This window comes from Phyllobates terribilis, unplaced genomic scaffold (genome assembly GCF_046119375.1).
Source record: "Phyllobates terribilis strain yellow unplaced genomic scaffold, ASM4611937v1 Scaffold_2__4_contigs__length_985480577, whole genome shotgun sequence".
NCBI lineage: Eukaryota > Metazoa > Chordata > Amphibia > Anura > Dendrobatidae > Phyllobates > Phyllobates terribilis.
The window spans coordinates 692,450,651-692,470,047 of NW_027362762.1; the positions used below are offsets into that span (position 1 = coordinate 692,450,651).

At 41.4% G+C, this 19,397-nt stretch overlaps 1 protein-coding gene across 5 annotated transcripts in view; it reads left to right on the top strand.

Moving 5' to 3' along the window:
* Positions 1-19,397, top strand: part of PLEKHA6 (pleckstrin homology domain containing A6) — a 207,422-nt gene that overhangs the window by 83,429 nt on the left and 104,596 nt on the right. Inside the window, exon 1 of one of the 5 annotated variants that reach the window (XM_073667041.1) lies at positions 552-569. The exons of the other annotated variants lie outside the window; for them this stretch is intronic. The gene's annotated coding sequence lies outside the window, so the exon portion shown is untranslated. Of the gene's footprint in view, positions 1-551; positions 570-19,397 lie in introns of those variants that run through there. 5 annotated transcript variants of the gene reach the window in all.

A 19,397-nucleotide genomic window follows, 5' to 3' on the forward strand; every position in this document is an offset into this window, starting at 1 on the left:
AGCAGACATTAAAAAAACACTCTTCCTCCCATCAAATTTTTATCTTCTTAATATATTGCAATCATATTATATAACACTATGTACTTACAAATTGCTCATTTTGCCTTTCTACCCAGCTAATTCTCCTGTTTTCTCTGCTCTATCTTGAAACAGGAAGTGTCTTGTGCCTGCAGAAATCATTCCCCTCTTCAACTCCTGACCCAACTGCTCCCTCCTCCTCCCCGTGCCAGGGACTTTTGCAGTGACATACAGTGAAAATTGACCTCCTGTTTCTACATAGAGCTTAGAAGGATTTAGCTAGTCCGTTTTTAATCATGTGATGTAATAGACCTAATCGACATGACCAACAAAAAAACAAGTATTTATGCTACGTGTGAGCACGTCTTTACAGACACCAAAAAGCCAGATGTCATATAGTGAAGCTACACAAAGATGAGCAAGTTCTGGTGTATCCGACTGTGAATGAGGGAGCAAACAATAATTCACAGTCCCAACTAGAGATGAGCAGGAAGCACAGATGACATCGTGCTTCCCTGGGTGATCAAAAGTTGCGTCGGGGACGCCAGAAGGTAAGAGATTCACCCTCCCGTCCAGTCACCACTGATCTGGGCGCTGGACCAGAGTCCCGTGAATCAATCTGCTCATCTCTAGTCCCAACCGTCCCGGTTACAGCGGACAGTCCTGGATTTGCACATGTAAAGCACCATGGAATAAATGGCGCTATAATAATAAATAATAATAATAATTATAATTTGGGTCTACAACCTGCAGTCTCTGGAGTCTGCTGTATATCCCTCACTGCCAGTGCTCCTCTGACATCTCCTCCTGCCAGAGTAGAAAGAAATGGTAAATGGGCGTGGATTGGGGTGTGGCCAGGGGCGTAGCCAAAATTTGCCACTGTGTCCCTCTTTCTGATCTTCAAAAGTCATGAATTCACAATAGTGCCTCTCCTTATAATTTGACATTGAGTCCTACTTTTCATAAATGCTGAAACAGGATTAATAAAACTCAGTCCTTAAATGGAATCTGTTATCAGGTTTTTGACACCTAATCTGATAGCAGCATAATGTAGGAACAGAGACCCTGATTCTAGTGATGTGTAATTTACTGGGCTGCTTTGTGCAGTTTTGATAAAATCACAGTTTTATCAGCAGGAGATTATCACCAGAGGACTAATAAACCTGCTGCCATGTAGTCCTCCATATTCGTGAGCTCTGTATAACCCCACCCCCACCATTGATTGGAAAGTTTCTGCCTATGCACAGTGTACACAGCTGCCAATCAGTGATGGGGGCAGGGTTATACAGAGCTCAGCAATCAGAGAACAGCTAGATCTGCAACAGATGATTTTTGGAGGAGTTAAGGATCTGGCATGTCAGATTTGAGACTGCCGATCCGTTTTATACTACTGTACTTTAGATAAGCCGACGACAGACATGTCTGGCAGCAGCTCTCTCTTAGAGGACACAGCAGCGAATGGCAAAGCAAATGCTGCTATGTATGGGAGAATCGAGTGAGATAGCTGCTGGCTGACTGATAGGCCTAACTGTAGTTAGACTGACACATATATAATGTGTATGGGGGGCTTTAGTCCTAGGCTCATGGTGTAAACTAACCAAAAAAACAAACTACTCAGTCAACTCAAATTCAAAATTAATTTTAATGTTCACCTGACAGAAACTCTAAACAGGAGTATTTAAGATGTCCTTAAAAATGTAAAATGGTATTCGTATCTGAAAGTTTTGTGGCATATCCACCAAAAGACCTGGTAGATCCAGGTCTCACATTTCTCAAAAAAATTTGGCCCAGTCATGCGCATATGCATCTTTCTCCATCTACTTCTATGGGAGTTTGTCAAATAGCTGCGTATGCTTGCTATTTTGGTAACTCCTATAAAAGTAAATGGAGAGACGTGCTTGTGCACGCATGCTAGACTATTGCCTGAACTCAATCGGCTAGCCATTCATGAGAGGGGCGAGACATTCTCAAGATACATTAGATGCGGAATCGGCATCTATCAACCATTTTTGGCATATCCTATGGATATATTATAAATGTCTCAGATAGAAATACCCCTTTAAAAGTGTATTAAGATGTCAGCAAATCAAGGATATTCTTCCCATAAAGAAATGTTATGTAATTTTCCAATATACTTTTCCACTAGTTTTCATTTAAAGGAACCTTTTTATTGTTCACATATAGTGCATAGAAAATATGCCTGGGTTATGCGATAGCCTTTAGGTAAACCGCTCATTAGTTACAGTATAGTTACTAGTGCTGTGTATTTTAACACACCATTTACCTGTGTCCACAATTCAAGACTGATGTTTATGCAATGGAGGATCCTGGTGACCGACTTCAAGTAGAGATTTTTAAACTAAAAGGAACTAAAAGGCTCTTTCTTCAGGAGCACACCGCTCTTCTGCCTCCCGACTTCTTGGTTGCCAGAGGGGCGGTGTGCTCCAGCAGATTGATAAATCGTACCAATGTCATGGTCATACCGCAATGAGTAGACTCCCAGGCTGCTGGCAGAGGTTGCTTGCTTCTGTAGCCTAGGAGGAGCGCAGGGGGAATGAGGTTGGTTGGACGTGGTGGCCTGGCCAGCTTCAGAGGAGTGCATGCAGGGTCTAAAGCATGGAGTCTGCAAGCGGCATGCACTCATTGCCTATGTGGACAGTAACCTAGGCAAAGAGCTGTACAGAATAGAAATTAAAATCCCTCTGTTCTTGGGAAAGGAGAGGGTTATTAATAAGAGGTAAATTACAAAGTTTCTTGTTTTTACAAGCAATTTTAAACATTTAAAAAATTGAGACAACCTCTTTATAACTTTAAATTTATAACCCCTTGTAAAGTTAAATACAGTTTTAACACTGCGGGTGCTTAAAACAGCTGTTTCATTCATTTAACAATGGATGCACTGCAAGGCCTCCTAAACTCCTCAGTCATCTACTATTTAATTAATTTAGATTATAGGCATCTGGATATTGTAGATTCTTAGGGTCTTGTTACACTGACCACCAATCGGTAAATATTTACTGATTGGTAGTTGTGTAAAAGCCTGTTCACACAGGTAGACCGAGCTGAATGATGCACACTGAGCGTTCTGTAATAGCGTAGCATGCATAGGCTACCATTGTTCTTAGCAGTGCAGTTTCTGTTCAGACAGAACAATGTGCTGCTGGGACGGATGATTTTTAAGCCTGCTTAAAAATCTTTTCACCCAATGACAGAACGTTTTGCTCATTCATTGGTTGATCAGAGGTTTATTCTACAACACTCATTCACAATAATCATTCAGTGTAAATGCAACTTTAGAGTCTGCATTTGTGGCATTATATAGGTGCCACTATTTTATGTACACCTTGTTCAGGCAGTTGGGTAGCGTTCACACAGGCACGAAACTTCTTGGTATTTGACTTCATAAAATTCACCAGGTAACGGAAAAAGAAACAAACAGAAAAAAATGCTGCTTTCTTGGTTTTCTCCTTTGACGCAGGTTTTTTTAAGGCTGTGTGCCCACGATGAGTTTTTAGTGCGTTTTTGATGCTGCATATTTTTGCTGTGTCAAAAACGCAACGTCATACAGTTCCAGCAGAGTGGATGGGATTTATAGAAATGTCCTGCCCACCGTGATTGTTTTTTACTCAAAGTAAACTGATCTGCGGTGCGTGTTTCAAATCCACAAGTATAGAAGCACATGCGTTTTTAGTGTGTTTCTGCAGCGGAGAAGCATCAAAAACGCATGTAATCTGCAAATGTCTGTATCAATAACTTTTTTTCAAAGCCAAATATCAGAAAGTATCAAAGCAAGTTTGTTGAAAACATGACTTACCAACAAGAGACAAAAACCACAGCGTCAAAATGCGATAAAAACGCATGTACTATCATTTATGTAAGGCTATGTTCACACACGTGTTTTTTTCTGCTGCACATCTGCTGCTAACTTTTCTCTGGCAGGAAAACCGCTGCGTAAAAAACACGCGTATTTGCTGCGTATTTGTTGCGTTCTTTGCTGCGTATTTGCTGCGTATTTGTTGTGGATTTTTGACCACTCATTACTTCCTACGGGTGAAAAATACGCAGCAAAAACGCAGGTGCGTTTTCTGCTGCAGAAACGCTGAAATAAGTGACATGCTCTATTTTCCAAATACGCAAGCAAGGCAGAAAATACAGCAAAGAAAAAGCTACATGTGTGAACAGAGAATTCTGGTTTCTCATAGACTTTGCTGATACTGCTAGACGCAGCTGAAAATTTGCATAAAAATCTGCTTCAAAATATGCAGCAAAACACAACGTGTGTGAACATAGCCTAATAGGTGCAGAAAATCTGCAACGTCAAAAACTCATCAAAAACTGATTGTGTGAACGTAGCCTTATGCTGGTTTTAGAGTCGGGATTCTGCACTTAAAAATGCAATTGCGCTTTTTACACACTTTTTTTCAAAAACACAGTTGAATAGCATGTTTAGACCCACAGTGGGCGTGAGTTTTCATCTCCTTTATTTGAACTGGTATGCATTTTCTGCACAAGAGACACAGCAGAAAAAATGCAGCATTTACGCGACATGGGATTATGGCCTTAATATTCCCCCTTTCTCCCTGTATTATTATCCCATTTCCTGTATCTCAATTGCCCATTGGTTTTATCTTTGTTTGAAAAAGTAACACCAAAATAGTGCATTTCATAAATTTTTTTCAGAAATAAGATTCCTTAGATTTCTTTACAAGCTGGTATCATGCCTTAAAGTGACAGTAATTGGAGCCACCAGAAAGCATGCCTTTTTATATATTTTGCTTCAGGAAGATACTTGACTCTTTTTCTTCCTTGCATATTCATGTTTTCCATACAATGCATGGCTTTGTTTTAGATGGTTCATATTTCACGTTGACAATAATCTCAGAAATGCAGAAAATGGTGTACACCGCCATGCTTTCTAGTCTGGATTGTTATAACAAATGTGTAACCTTATGTGCATGTACGCTTATACTGTATGTGTTTATCTTAACTTTTATACATTCAAAATGAATACTATGGTCTTGTGCATGTTGGATTTAGAGGCGCCTGATTCATTAAGAGGCACATGCCCCTCAATGAATCGGGCATGTCTTAAAAGTGATGTGCAACTCGCCACAAATCTTACTCCAGTGAGACACTGGAGTAAGATTTGTGGCATAAGACATGCCACAGCTCATCATGAATTAGAAGAGAGGGCATCAGCAAGCCCTGTTCTGCCCATTTTGGTGGTGATGGCTGAAATGTGCGTGAAAACTTTGCGTTGCGCAAATATTTTTGTGAATTTTCAAAGTGTTTTAAGCTAGTTTTCTGGCGTAAGTGCTTTGATGAATTAGGGTTTACCGTATATGTGCAAATAACAATATCACTGTATTATCCTGATATCATCTTTAATAGCAACTGTCTCATTGGCAAACGCACATCAAAGATTTGATAGACTATGTCCTGTTGGCATTTACCCAACATAAGTAGTAGGAAATAGTTTTAAAAGAAAAATATATACATAATTAAAAAAGTGATATCTTATTAATAATCCTATATATTTATAATTCAATAGTATTCACAGAGCACATATACAACCCTTATAACAGATTTGTCCAAACACGGCAAGTTGTTCACTGGGGGTCCAGCCGTTGGGATCAGGGGCGGACATATAAATCATGTGGAAACTCAAAATGGTGCATTCAACATAATATATTTGGCACACTTTATGACATAGGAGACACACTTACGCCACTACATGATGGTTTCGCACAAATGCCAGTATTTTGCATCAGGACTATAGTAAACTTGCTTCAATCATCAAAATTTAGTTTGAATCTATGCCCCTTCTAATGCCTTTTTTATTTTTTTCACAGAAAAAGATGAAAAAGTTAACAAGTCTTATATAATTCTGATTCAAATCTCTGTTATTTTATAAAATTGCTGCAGTCTTTCAGGGCATACCAAAACCAGAAAAACCATGTCTGTACACCTGTGCTTATAATTAGATATATTATATTACTTAATACTCCTAGACTGCCCATAGGAATGAGATGGAAACCGGCTGTCAGATGGATGACCAATTGGACACCTGATAGTACTTTTACCTGACAGAGAGGAGAAGGGCAGAGGTGAAGGGCAGAGTTATATGTTTTCAGCATAAATTTATAATGGAGGAAATCTTCGGGCAGATTTAATTTTCTCCACAGCCGTTCAGCACACCTGGAGTACCTCTGGAGAAGACGTGTTTGAGGCGTGTGCCAGGGTTGTCGCAGTCTATGCTGAATTTTTCTTTGTGTAGGAGGTGCGGCTTCATCCAGGGCGCATAGCATTATTTTGTTATGCTTCAATGCAGAGTCGGGACATGAGAGGGAGGAGATTGGGGCCAATGATGATTGCAACCTTTTTATAAATTTCTGGGTGTTAATGGCGCGTAAATTTCTATAAGTGTGGACGGTGGGAGTGTCTTGAGTAGAGTCACAGTTCTTGACAGAGAATGAAAGAAGATTATGGTCAGAGAGTGGAAGGGGAGAGTTAGTAAAGTCATGTACTGAGCAAAGCCGGGAGAATATCAGGTCCAATGTGTTCCCGTCCTCATGTGTAGGAGAATTAGCAAGTTGTAAAAGGCCGAAGGAGGAGGTTAGTGATAAAAGATGCGTGGCAGATGGGGAAAGAGAATCGCCAATTGGGATGTTAAAATCTCCCATGATTATCGTGGGGATGTCGCAGGATAGAAAATTTGGAAGCCAGGCAGCAAAGTGATCCAGGAATTGACGGGGGGGGCCTGGAGGGCGATAGACGCTCGCAGGGAGAAGGGCCGGTAGAGTCTGACTGTGTGGGCCTCAAAAGACGGGAAGATAAGGGCAGGTACAGGGGGGATAACCTGAAAAGTACATTTTGTTGAAAGAAGCAGACCAACACCTCCCCCTGATCTGTTGTCAGGTCGTGGGGTATGAGAGAAATGTAGGCCACCATAGGAGAGAGCTGCAGCGGCGGTGGTGTCCGACTGCTGGATCCAGGTTTCAGTGAGAGCCAGAAGGTTGAGGGAATTAGAGAGGATAAAGTCATGGATGTAAGAGAGTTTATTACATGCTGAGCGCGCATTCCAAAGGGCACAGTTGAATGAGACAGAAGATATGCAGGGAATATTAATGAGATTAGCAGGGTTTCTGAATGTAACAGGGAAAGAGTTGGTGTTATTACTGGAGGGTCTTGGAATAGGAGAAATATCACCTGCGACACAGAGAGTGAGCAGATGGTTGAGTGATTTGTGAGAGCGTTTCCTGTGTTGTATGGTGGGAATGAATGGATCTGCGTGGTATAACATTGTGAAGAGAGCATGACAACTGTACATAGAAGAAGAGAGGAGAGAGGGGTTAATATGGATGAAGTGTGCCGAATTTGTGGGAGAACGGTGAATGTGGATGATTGTAGCAGCCAGAATATAAATGGCACAGATACAAATGGTGAATACTGTTTGCAAAACAGATGACCTGGAAGCAAGTTTGTTTAATTGTCTTGCATGTCTTACCTGTCTCCTGCCCAACTGCCATTTTCTAACTGCCGCGGCACTTTGATAAATTATGGCACTTCGATAAAGTATGCATAAATGCTATATGCATAAATGCCCCCACATAAATGCTGCCCCTTGACTATGTCTCAATATATAGGGACGTATCTGCTTAGATCTACACAGATTTAACTCGTTAGCAATCAATCAACTAGCTTAAGACAACAGGAGACCATAAAACTGCAGAAAAAAACAGACTGGCAACTCTACATGGATCATAAAATGTTAAAGTAAGTGTGATGACCTTAAAGTATCATGGATTAAACAACGTATAGGAGTGAGAAATATATACCAGTGATAGGCTGCAGAGCATTGCATGGAGGTACAAGGCAGTTTTCAGGCAATTCATTTGCCTAAGTATGTTAGAAAATGTTATGCTGTCTATATTAAAAACCTTACTGTATATCAAAGTTGAAGTAATGCATATAAAAGGGTAGACAAATAGAACCGGGTCCCAACATCAGACCACCTAAGCCCGTGGTAAGCTACATATATACTAACCAGCTCAACAAGGGGGATGCCACACCCCTAATTTGCACAGAATGCAAACAAGTCAACTTTGATATACAGTAAGGTTTTTAATATAGACAGTGTAGGACCGTCCCAATTTAGGGTCACCTTGTCGCTGGTGGGACGGCTTGTATACTTTTTTTGATCAAAAATAGTTCACTAAGTACCCTATATTTCATATGCAACTTTGCTTTACATTTATATATAATGATGGTAGGGTATGAGATATATTTTTTGTCTTTTGTAGGTTTTGCATCTTTTTGCTAGTGTGAACATGCTCCTATTTCTTGCATGTGTACCATCTTAGACCTCAGTTCACATTGCTTGGTTTTTTGTCTTGTTTGCATTCTGTGCAAATTAGGGGTCTGGCATCCCCCTTGTTGAGCTGGTTAGTATATATGTAGCTTACCACGGGCTTAGGTGGTCTGATATTAGGACCCGGTTCTATTTGTCTACCCTTTTATATGCATTACTTCAACTTTGATATACAGTAAGGTTTTTAATATAGACAGCGTAGGACCGTCCCAATTTAGGGTCACCTTGTCGCTGGTGGGACGGCTTGTATACTTTTTTTGATCAAAAATAGTTCACTAAGTACCCTATATTTAATATGCAACTTTGCTTTACATTTATATATAATGATGGTAGGGTATGAGATATATTTTTTGTCTTTTGTAGATTTTCCATGGGATTGTTCCTGTTCATTTGGCACATCATGTTCAGTGTTTTCTGACCCGGTATGGGTGTTGGACTAGTGCAAGCACACAACCTAGCATCAGTTGTGTCTGGTTCAGGCTTAAAAAAAACTGGACAAAGATGATAAATGGAAACCTAGCATATAAATGTAACATACACTCCTCAATATTGAAATTGCAACATCAAAAAGGAAAAGCCATGGAATTAAAGGAACAGTAGACAAAATTTTCAAAATATCTACATTTAGTCAGTATCGCGTATGAGCGCCATGCACAGAACTACCCACGCTTACACTCATTGGTTGCTATAAATGAGGTTATCAATTGCGTGAGGAATGTTTTGTGAAGCTGAATTGACTCAGACACCAAAATCATCAAGATCCACTGCTTACAGCTCCCTTTGCAAATGCCAAGCAATGACATAACAAATGTTGATGGGAGACCAGTCTGGAGACACTGCAGACCATGACAGCACATTAAGCAGGCAACTCCCCAGTAGCATAAGCAACATGAGGTCTGATATTGTTGTGTTGAAAAATGTCTCCTGGGACACTTTGGAAAGAAGGCTGTATCACTGGTTCCACTGCCAAAAAAATGTAACGCTGAGCTGTTAGTTACCTTGAATGAAGCCTAAAGGGGTCTGGCTACAGTACATTATCCCTCCCCACACCATATTCCTAGTACTACGTTTCCTTGTGAAGGCCTCTTCATGGCGTTGCCCACATGATCTCATCAGATTTGAAGAATGATGAGTAGTGATCCATTCTGTACTGGAAGTGAAATCAGACATCACATTCCAAGCCTAACATATCAAACAGTGGCTACACAATCCATTAGAATGCTTTTGCACGACTTTGGGCTACATGTCAGATGTCTAGCTACAAGTGTTCCATTGACCTTACCCCACCACTCACAAATGCTATCATGGTGCAGAGCATTACAGAGCTGGAATGGAAGTCAGTCCTCTTCAGCAATGAATCCCGCTTTTGTCTTGAATGCAATGATAGCCAGAGATTGGTTTGGAGGCCACGTGGACAATGCCAAGAAGAGGTCTTCACCATACAAAGGAATCTGAGTGTCTAAGGAGCCATTTTTCAACGTGACAATGCCAGAAAGCATGTTGCTCGTGCTTTTGTGAGAATGTGTGGCCTAAATATGCTAACATGCCCTTCAGCGTCTTTAGACTTGATTCCCATTGACAAAACCCAAGAAAAAAAACAAAATACCCTGTAGCAAGTAAATAGTAATAGTACGTGAAGAATAACAAAGGGTACTTAGTTAACACTATTTTGATCAAAAAACTGTGAAAGCCATCTCATCGTGACAATATATACCCTATTCGGACGGTCCTATCTCAAGTGTAAAACCTCTCTATGTGCCAGCATGCCTTAATAGACGGAGGCAGAGCAGGACCCAGGCTTCACTGTCCTGACACAAATTTAACTTAAGCTCTGGCTAATTTCTTTGGTTTTGCTGTAGTTTCTTGTTCTCTGTAAAAACAGGGATATGGCTCCCCCTTTTTGAGCTAGGCATTTCAACTATATAGCTTCCCATGGGCAGGTGTCTGAACACTCGGGCCTGTATCCTGCTCTACCCTTATCTATATTGAGGTCGGCTGACACAAGGTGAGCTTTTAATACTAGAGATAGGATAGGACTGTTCTGATTGAGTACACTTTGTCGTGGTGGGATGGCTTTTACAATATATTGATGAAATACTTTTATACAATATTTTGATGAAAATAGTGTTAACTAAGTACCCTGTGTTCTATGGTATTTACATATGCTATTACTATTTACATTTACTTACTACAGGGTATATGCTCATTTTGTTTTTTTTCTTGGGTTTTTGTCTGTGAAATGGCCACAGCATGAACATGCTCCTACACATTGCATGTATACCTACTAGTGATGAGCGAACGTGCTCAGATAAGGGGTTAACCGAGCATGCTCGGGTGTTATCAGAGTATCTTCGGCGTGTTAGACAGCCTCAACACATGTGAGGATTCCCTAACAAACAGGCAATCCCTGCAGGTGTTGATGCTGTCTAACAGCTGCAAATCATGCAGACTCAGAGACTCAAACATAATATACGAGCACTCAGAAGATACTCGGTTAGCACCCGAGCATTCTCGGTTAACCCCTTATCTGAGCACATTCGCTCATCACTAATGCCAACTTAGGGTATGTGCCCACGATGCGCAAATGAAGCGGAAATTTTCGCTTCATTTCCGCATGTCCTTTTCCCAGAAAAACGCATGCGGAATTTGACATGCGTTTTTCACGCGGAATTCGTGTGTTTTGCACATGCGGAATTGCCTTGTGTATTCTACTGCATTGTAGATGGCAATTCTGCATGCGTAAAAGCACAAAGAATTGACATGCTGCAGACTTTTCCGCACATCAAAAACGCTGCGGAAAATTCCGCAGCATGGGCATTACAATTGCGGAATGCCTTAGGGGACCATGGGGGAAGGCTAACATGCGTAATTCATGCGTTTACGCTGCGGAAATTTCCGCACAAAATACGCATGAATTACGCATCGTGGGCACATACCCTTATGCTCTGGTTCATTTCTTTGGTTTTGATTCCCATTGAACACATCTGGGACAACATTAGTTAGCAACTGCAAAAGAGCTGCCAACAGCAGATCTTGGTGATTTGCTTGTCCAAGTGCATACAGCGTGGCAGAACAGTCTTCAGACAATTAATAACCTCTTTGATGGTAGCCAAGGCGTGTAAGTGGTGCTCATATTTGATACTGAATAAATCGAGATGTTTTGAAAATGTTATTTACATTTTTTCATCATTTGCCTATCATTTACATGTCATCGATCCTGTGATTTCCAAAAGTCCACAAGTTTTCCTTACTGGTTTTGCAATTTCAATATTGAAGAATATACTTTTTTTTTTTTTTTTAAACTAAGCTATATGTAGTACTAGCATGTTGTTTCTGCTTTTTTTCCTCATGGTATTTGATATACTGTAACAGTTTTTCCCATAAAATATCTGTGTAATTATCGCCTGACTGTGGTGCACATGTGCGTAGATCCATTCTGATGCTTGTAAGTGAAAACATACTATTGATACTTTTCACCAAGTATAAAGCATTCATGTTTTTGTTAGGGAGTGAACCATGGAGCATTTCGTTAGCTGTTTTTGCTCTGTGCTGTGGTTTGGAGACAACCTCACCCTCTGGTTCCAATAGTAAGATAAAACAACAAGTAGCGTGGGACTGGACATAGATATGTTATTATGGACTTGGCAGAACTATGGTGCTTTTTTGTTACCAGTATATTTTAAGACAGTAGTGAGTGGATGTAAATTCTTTCTGTGTAGAGCTCACAAATCTGTCTGCAATACACACATCTGGTTGCATGATTTTAGGAACACTGTTCGGGTGTGGAAAGCCATATAGCGATGCCAGTTATAGGTTACAAATATTGTATAAATGTACAGTGGCATGTAAAAGTTTGGTCACCCCCTGGTCAAAATTACTGTTAGGCTGTGTGCCCACTATGCATTTTTTAAGCATTTCCGCAGCGGCAATTACGCTGCAGAAACGCTTAAAAAACGCTTGGTAGAAGTTCTGCCATGTTCCCCAATGATAATCCGCATGTGCTGTGCACATGCTGCGGAAATTTCCGCTGCGGATTATCATTGCAGAAAAATGCGCAGCACTACTAATTGTTTTGCGGAAGCGCGGCGTTTTCGCCGCCATTGACTTGCATTGGAACGCATGGAATCCGCATCACTGCATGTACAATCCGCATGCGTTTTTTCTGCCAGGGAGATGCAGAAACGGAAAAAATCCGGAGCATTTCTGCATCGTGGGCACATAGCCTTAGTGAGAACAGTTAAGCAAGTTGAAGAAGAAATGATCTCTGAAAGGCCTAAAGTTAAAGGTGACACATTTCCTTTGTATTTCAGGCAACAAATATATATATTTTCATCTTTTACATTTCAAAAAATACAAAAAGGAAAATGGGCCACTGCAAAAGATTTGCACCGTTGGAGATTTGTGTGCTCAGATAACTTTGACCAAGGTGTCAGACCTTAGTTAGCCTGTTAGGTCTATGGTTTGTACACCATTGTCGTTTGGAAAGGCCAGGTGGTGCTAATTTACCAGCTTTATAAAAGCCCATCCTCCTCTAACCTTGTGCCAAAAAGCAGCAGCCATGAGTTCTTCTAAGCAGCTGCCTAGAACTCTGAAAATGGTGGAGACCCACAAAGCAGAATAAGGCTATAAGAAGATAGCAAAGCATTTTCAAGTTGCCCTTTCCTCAGTTTGAAATGTAATTAAGATGGCAGTCAACAGGAACAGTGGAGGTCAAGAGGTCTGGAAGACCAAGCAAAATTTCAATGAGAGCTGCTTGTAGGATTGCTAGAAAGGCAAATCAGATCCCCTGCTTGACTGCAAAAGACCTTCAGAAAGATTTAGCAGACTCTGGAGTTGTGGTACATTGTTCTACTGTTCAGAGACACCTGCACAAATATGGCCTTCATGGAAGAGTCATCAGAATAAAACCACTCCTGCATCCTCACCATAAAATTTAATGTCAGAAGTATGCAAAAGAACATCTAAACAAGTCTGATGCATTTTGCAAACAAGTCTTGTGGACCAGTGAGGTTAAAATAGAAGTCTTTGGCCACAATGAGCAAAGGTATGTTTGGAGAAAAAAGGTCACAGAATTTCAGGAAAAGAACATCTCGCCAATCATTAAGCATGGGGGTGGATCAATCGTGCTTTGGGGTTGTATTGCACCCAATGGCATGGGGAACATTTCACGGGTAGAGGGAAGAATGGATTCAATGAAATTTCAACAAATTCTTGATGCAAACAGAACACCATCTGTAAAAAAGCTGAAGTTGAATAGAGGATGGCTTCTACAAATGGATAATGATCCTAAACACATGTCAAAATCCACAATAAACTACCTTAAAAGGCACAAGCTAAAGATTTTGCAATGGCTGTGAGGGCCATCAGGGGACTGTGATAGTCCCCTGATCTGAATATCACTGAAAATCTGTGGCTAGACCTCAAAATAGCAGTGCATGCAAGACTACCCAGGAATCTCACAGAACTGGAAGAATTTTCCATGGAAGAATGGATGAAAATCCCTCAAACATGAATTGAAAGACTCTTGTCTGGCTACAAAAAGCATTTACAAGCTGTGATACTTGCAAAAGGGGATGCTACTAGGTACTAACCATGTAGGGTAGCCTAACTTTTGCATAGACCAATTTTCCTTTTTTGTAATTTTTTAAATGTAAAAATATAATTTTTCGCCTAAAATATAAGGGAAATGTGTCATCTTTAACTTGCTTAACTGTTCACAATAACAGTAATTTTGACCCAGGGTGCCCAAACTTTTATATGCCACTATTTAACAGACTCGACTTTCTGATATTTCAAGTTGTTAGACCATTATTAAAGGGGTTTTACAAGACTTTGGTTAGAGACAGTCTATCCTGTGGATTAACTACTAATATCAGATCAGTAGGGGTCTGACCTCTGGCACCTCAACCGATCAATTTATTGAAGGGTCTGTGGTGCTTTGTCAAGCACTGTATGCCATTGATTGTCTACCAGGCGAGCACAGAACATTTAGTTTAAAGGGAACCTGCCACTATATTCAAGCTGCCCAAACTACAGGCAGCATGAATCAGAGGCTGACTATGTGATTTCCACGCGGCATGTTTTACTATGTAATGCAGTGGAGTTTCAGAGAAAACATAACTCGATAAGCCGACTATAAGGAAAGACATGAATATTTGGGCTCCACCCCCTGCCTGCTTCTCCCCACCATGCTCCAACTGATTGACAGGTCTCTTCCGTATGTATACATAAGCAGAGACGGGTATGTCAATCACCTGGAGCGGAATGTGGAGAAGCTGTCCAGAAGCGGCGCTGGAGTAGTCAGGCTTTTCCCTATAGTCCCTAGCTAGCTTTCTCTGAAACGCCGCAGTATAAAGCTATGTTCACATTGCGTTTTAGCATATGGTCAGTGGCTCCGTCAGGGCTTACGTCCAAAGCCCGAAAATGGGATTCAAGCGTATGTGCTGACGGGGCTATTAGCCGTACCTGGCAGCAGAGTGGTGTCACTATGCCCGACAGAGACCAGTGACATCACCTGCGGGGGCAGTATACTCCTCCTGCACACCGGATATAGTGACACCGCTGTGCTGCCAGCTTATTACTATTCAGCTAAGCAGACAACAGACCAGACACTGCGCTCATTGCACAGGACACTGGGGGAGACTGCGTGCAAGGGAGATACTGCACAAGAGAGATACACAGGGACACTGCGGGAGCAGACTACTACTACCCTCATCATTGTCCCTGCTGGTGCTAATCACAGTGCCGGCAGGAACCATGATGAGGGCAGCGTTCAGAACCCGGCACTTGGGAACAGCGCTAGCTGTACACTAATTCCCAGGTGCCGGTCCGTGTGATCCTGATGCGGCACACGGGCAGCACACGGTTGCCACACGTGTGACACACACGGACACACAGGACATGGAAATCTCTAGTACCGTTTTTTCCGGTACCAGATATATACGGATGTGTGAAACCGGCCTAAGGGCAGGCGCAGGCGAGTGTCTTTTTGGTCTGAATGCGATCCAACAAAACATTGGAATGCATCCGGACTAATATTAGTCTATGGGGCTGTGCACAATTATGAAAATTCGCTGCATGGTTGAGTTTGATTCTATTTTCGGGTCGCACTCGGCCACGCAAGTCAATGAGAGCATGGAAACCATTACACTGCACCCGGATGACATCTGAGTGCAGTCTGATTTCTGCGGCCTCACAGAATAGAGAAGATGCAGAATTTTTTTTCTCCATTTTCTCCTTAGCAAACTGTGCTCACACTCTGATGAGAACTTGATCAGAGTGTAATTTGCATAATCAGCTGATTCTCTCGGAAGAAAGAATCTAAGGCCGTCTGCACCTGTCCTAAATGTCATCAGTAGCTAAAATGTTTGATGGAAAAGTTTTCATGCACAACCTGAAGTTTCACCTGACCTGCACCTTTTAAAATGGTACTTAATGCTTGCCTTGATGGTCTACATGTTACTCTAAAAATAATTTGTCTCCTGACAGACATATGACAGATCGGCTGCATAGTATCTGGTCTAAACCTAATATGTATCGCCAGCTGATGGCTGAGGCTTCATGGCAACTTTGGCTGTTCCACCTGTCTAGTGGCCAGTTTGCTAAGCATCGCTGCTACATCTCAATGCAATACAAGTGAATGCTGTTGCATTGTGACCCTTGTGGATACTGTGACCATGACAAGCAACAAGCAAAAAGTTCATCCAGGGTCGCTGAGTAGCCCCAGCCTTACTGGATTGTCCCTTTTCAAATATTATTAGCCCCTAGGTTGACAAACTTAAAAAGTGACAAAGTAACAACTGAGCTGTTACTCATCCTTAAAGGGAACCTGTCACGTCCTAGTTGCTATGTACACTGCCCCCATTGGGTTGTTAGTGATGCAATGTGCATCACTAACAAGCTGTTTTCATGAAAATTGTTGGTAGTATAATGATGTTATAACATTATATACACTTTGTCCTACCTGCTCGTATTCAGTCATGGGGGTGTGATACTAACATTCAGTCATGGGCAGTCGCAGCGATCAGTCACTGCTGGCGCCACCTATGACATTTGAATACTGCTCCTGGCAAGCGCTAGGTTTGAGGGGCGCATGCGCATTTGCACACGTCGGGCTGCTTGTCCGGCGCATGCGCAGTGACGCTGTGTGATCACCAGCTTCGGTGCGCACGCGCTATGATCTGTGGCTCCCGGCGCGTGCACAGTAAGGCTGTGTGATTACTAGCTTCAGTGCGCATGCGCTGTGACCTGTGGCTCCCGGCGCGTGTGCGGTCAATGTATCATGCGGTCACCGCTGCAGTGTTACTGCGCATGCGCCCCTCAAACCTAGCGCTTGCCAGGAGCAGTATTCAAATGTCATGGGCGGCGCCAGCACTGACTCAATGTGGCGCCCCCCATGACTGAATCTGAGAATCACACCCCTATGACTGAATACGAGCAGGTAGGACAAAGTATATAAAATGTTATAACATCATTATACTACCACCGATTTTCATGAAAACAGCTTGTTAGTGATGCACATTGCATCACTAACAACGCTATGGGGGCAGTGTACATAGCAACTAGGACGTGACAGGTTCCCTTTAACTGCCAGTGATGCCTCTATGTTGCTGCTTTGGTATTTGTCTATAGGTTGCAGCAGTGATAGCATGTCAACAGCGTTGAAGCCATCGCTGGCCCCGGCGAGGGTGAATAAGAGTTGAGTTGTTATTATTTCAGTCTGCAAGCCTATGGGCTGATAACATTTAAAGTTGCACAAGTTCTTTAAACGACATGGAAAAAATTAGCCACGTACTTTACATTTACATTGTAGGATTACCACAATATTACCATGGGGTGCTTTTTTTGCTTTAGCTCCCATGTACACAAATGTATAACCCTGCCTTGTATATTAATCTCATTTAAATTTGAATCAGATTCAATAATTTTTTATTTTTCTTTTGTTACCTCCTTGCTCCTATCATTATTATTAGTTTTCCTACAACTGCTGCACAAGGGACACATTGTGTGCGCATTTTTTAGAGATTAAATTCTGTCTGCTCATAAGTGTGATGGTGCTGGTATGTGTGCAGAGTTAGCATGTATATGCAGGCTGTGCGTGAGATATAGAAATATGCCTTGACTGATTGTTATCTAGGTAGCACGCTTGTGGATGGAAATCAGGCATGCAGCGTTAGTTTAATGACATAGCTGAATAGATGTCATAGATCAGTGTGTGTATGCACCTTATCTATAGCGCCCTACTCCATTGTCATCCATGTCATAAATATATTCTGTATAAATTTAAATAGAGGAAAAACTGTTTTATCTAAAAAAAAAATAAACTCGCTGCACTGGTACAACCTGCTATCTCTACAGTTAAAGTAAAATTTTAGGAGACAGGATGAGTTGTTTGGGGAGAAAGCTGCCCTGGTGTTTAGGAAGGAGCAGGTACAATCATTTTAGTTCTTGCTTTTATCATACAAAATTGTCAATCGATGAATAGATTCCTTGTTTTTTGAAAGTACTGATTTTTATCAAGATACCACTTCATTGCTTCAAAATGGTAGCTGAGATATTCCTAATGTTAGAAATGACATCTGCTCTATGGGGCACTTGGCATTCCTATGGTTTAATACTACAGAGCCATTGTGGATGAATTTTCTTTGCTTTTTGAAATGACTGATCTTCATTTTGTTATTCACATAATATTGATATAGTTTACAAATGCACACAATATATGCTCAACCCTGGCAGTGATTCTATGCCCTGGCTAATCCCTTTTCCTTTTGCCTTAACAATGCATATTGGCAGGTGTTGTCCTGTGCCAACAATCCCTTTAATTTGAACACACCAATACTAGTGTCATCTTTAACTACAAAGAAACAACTCCTGGATGCCTGCCTTATGGGACGAGTTATACAGAGAAAAGCTAGAAGAGTGCATACAATAATACAATGCCTACAGATGTTCCTAATTTATCATGGCTTCCCTACAAATCTGACATAGTGCTCAAACTGTAGTCAAAAGCTTTCTGATCAACAGGGAGTTTAGTTTTCCCCAGGGTGAACTGCTCCATTTTTAGTTTGTATTGACAATCTTTTTAGTACTAGTGTACTCTGTAATAAACCAATTCTTTTGGCACGTGCTAATGACTTGCATAAAATGACACATCAATTTTTGTTTTACAATGACGTCCTGCCCAACACGTTACAAATATATAAGGAGCATAAAGGGCTTGTTGTTTGGTAGAATCAGATCTACACCTGCCCATTACCTGTGTCTGGCAGAGCAGCACATGCCTATTCAAGTTCATAGAGCTGAACTGCAGTACCAGGTACAATCCACTTACATACATAGTGCTATTTCTTAAAGAAAGGTGATCCTTTTTACTCATTTGGAAAAATCCCTATATTAGTGTATAGATGTGATTACCTTTGTTTCCCTTATGAGTGTGTCAGTCTGTTCCCTGTGACACTTACAATCTTCCTAGTATTAATCATTTTCAGTTATTCCTAGACTTCATGTTTTAGCTTGCGCCAGTCACACAAAAGCTGTACTGTTAGAACTCTCCTGTTAGTTTTTTTTTAGTTTGCTGGTCACATGACCATTTTTGCCTATTTAATCCGGCTCCGCCCTCCTGGTCTTGCTGGACTTCATTGTATTTACTACTCTTGAGCTAGCTTGGTGCTCTGTTGCCGTTCTCTGTTAGTTTTGCTAGGTCTTCTGACCTCTATGCTTTTTGTTGTGTGTTTGTCTTTGACTGCTACTATTTCTGCTAGGAGGTGTCCAACTTATCCCAGTCCTTAGTTCTTGTAGGGATCCCTCCCTCACATCTATAGGTCTTCGTTCAGACTAGCCGAGGACTTTAGCGGGTCTGATCGCAGGATCAGGTTCCCCGTTACATCGTAGGGATCTAGTTTAGTTCTATTGTAGGGACAGTTCTCCTGTCTTTCCTTAGTCCCTGTAGCAGATCATAACATGTACACCCTTCTTAGTTAGTCAATATTGCCAAGGAATCCTTATTATT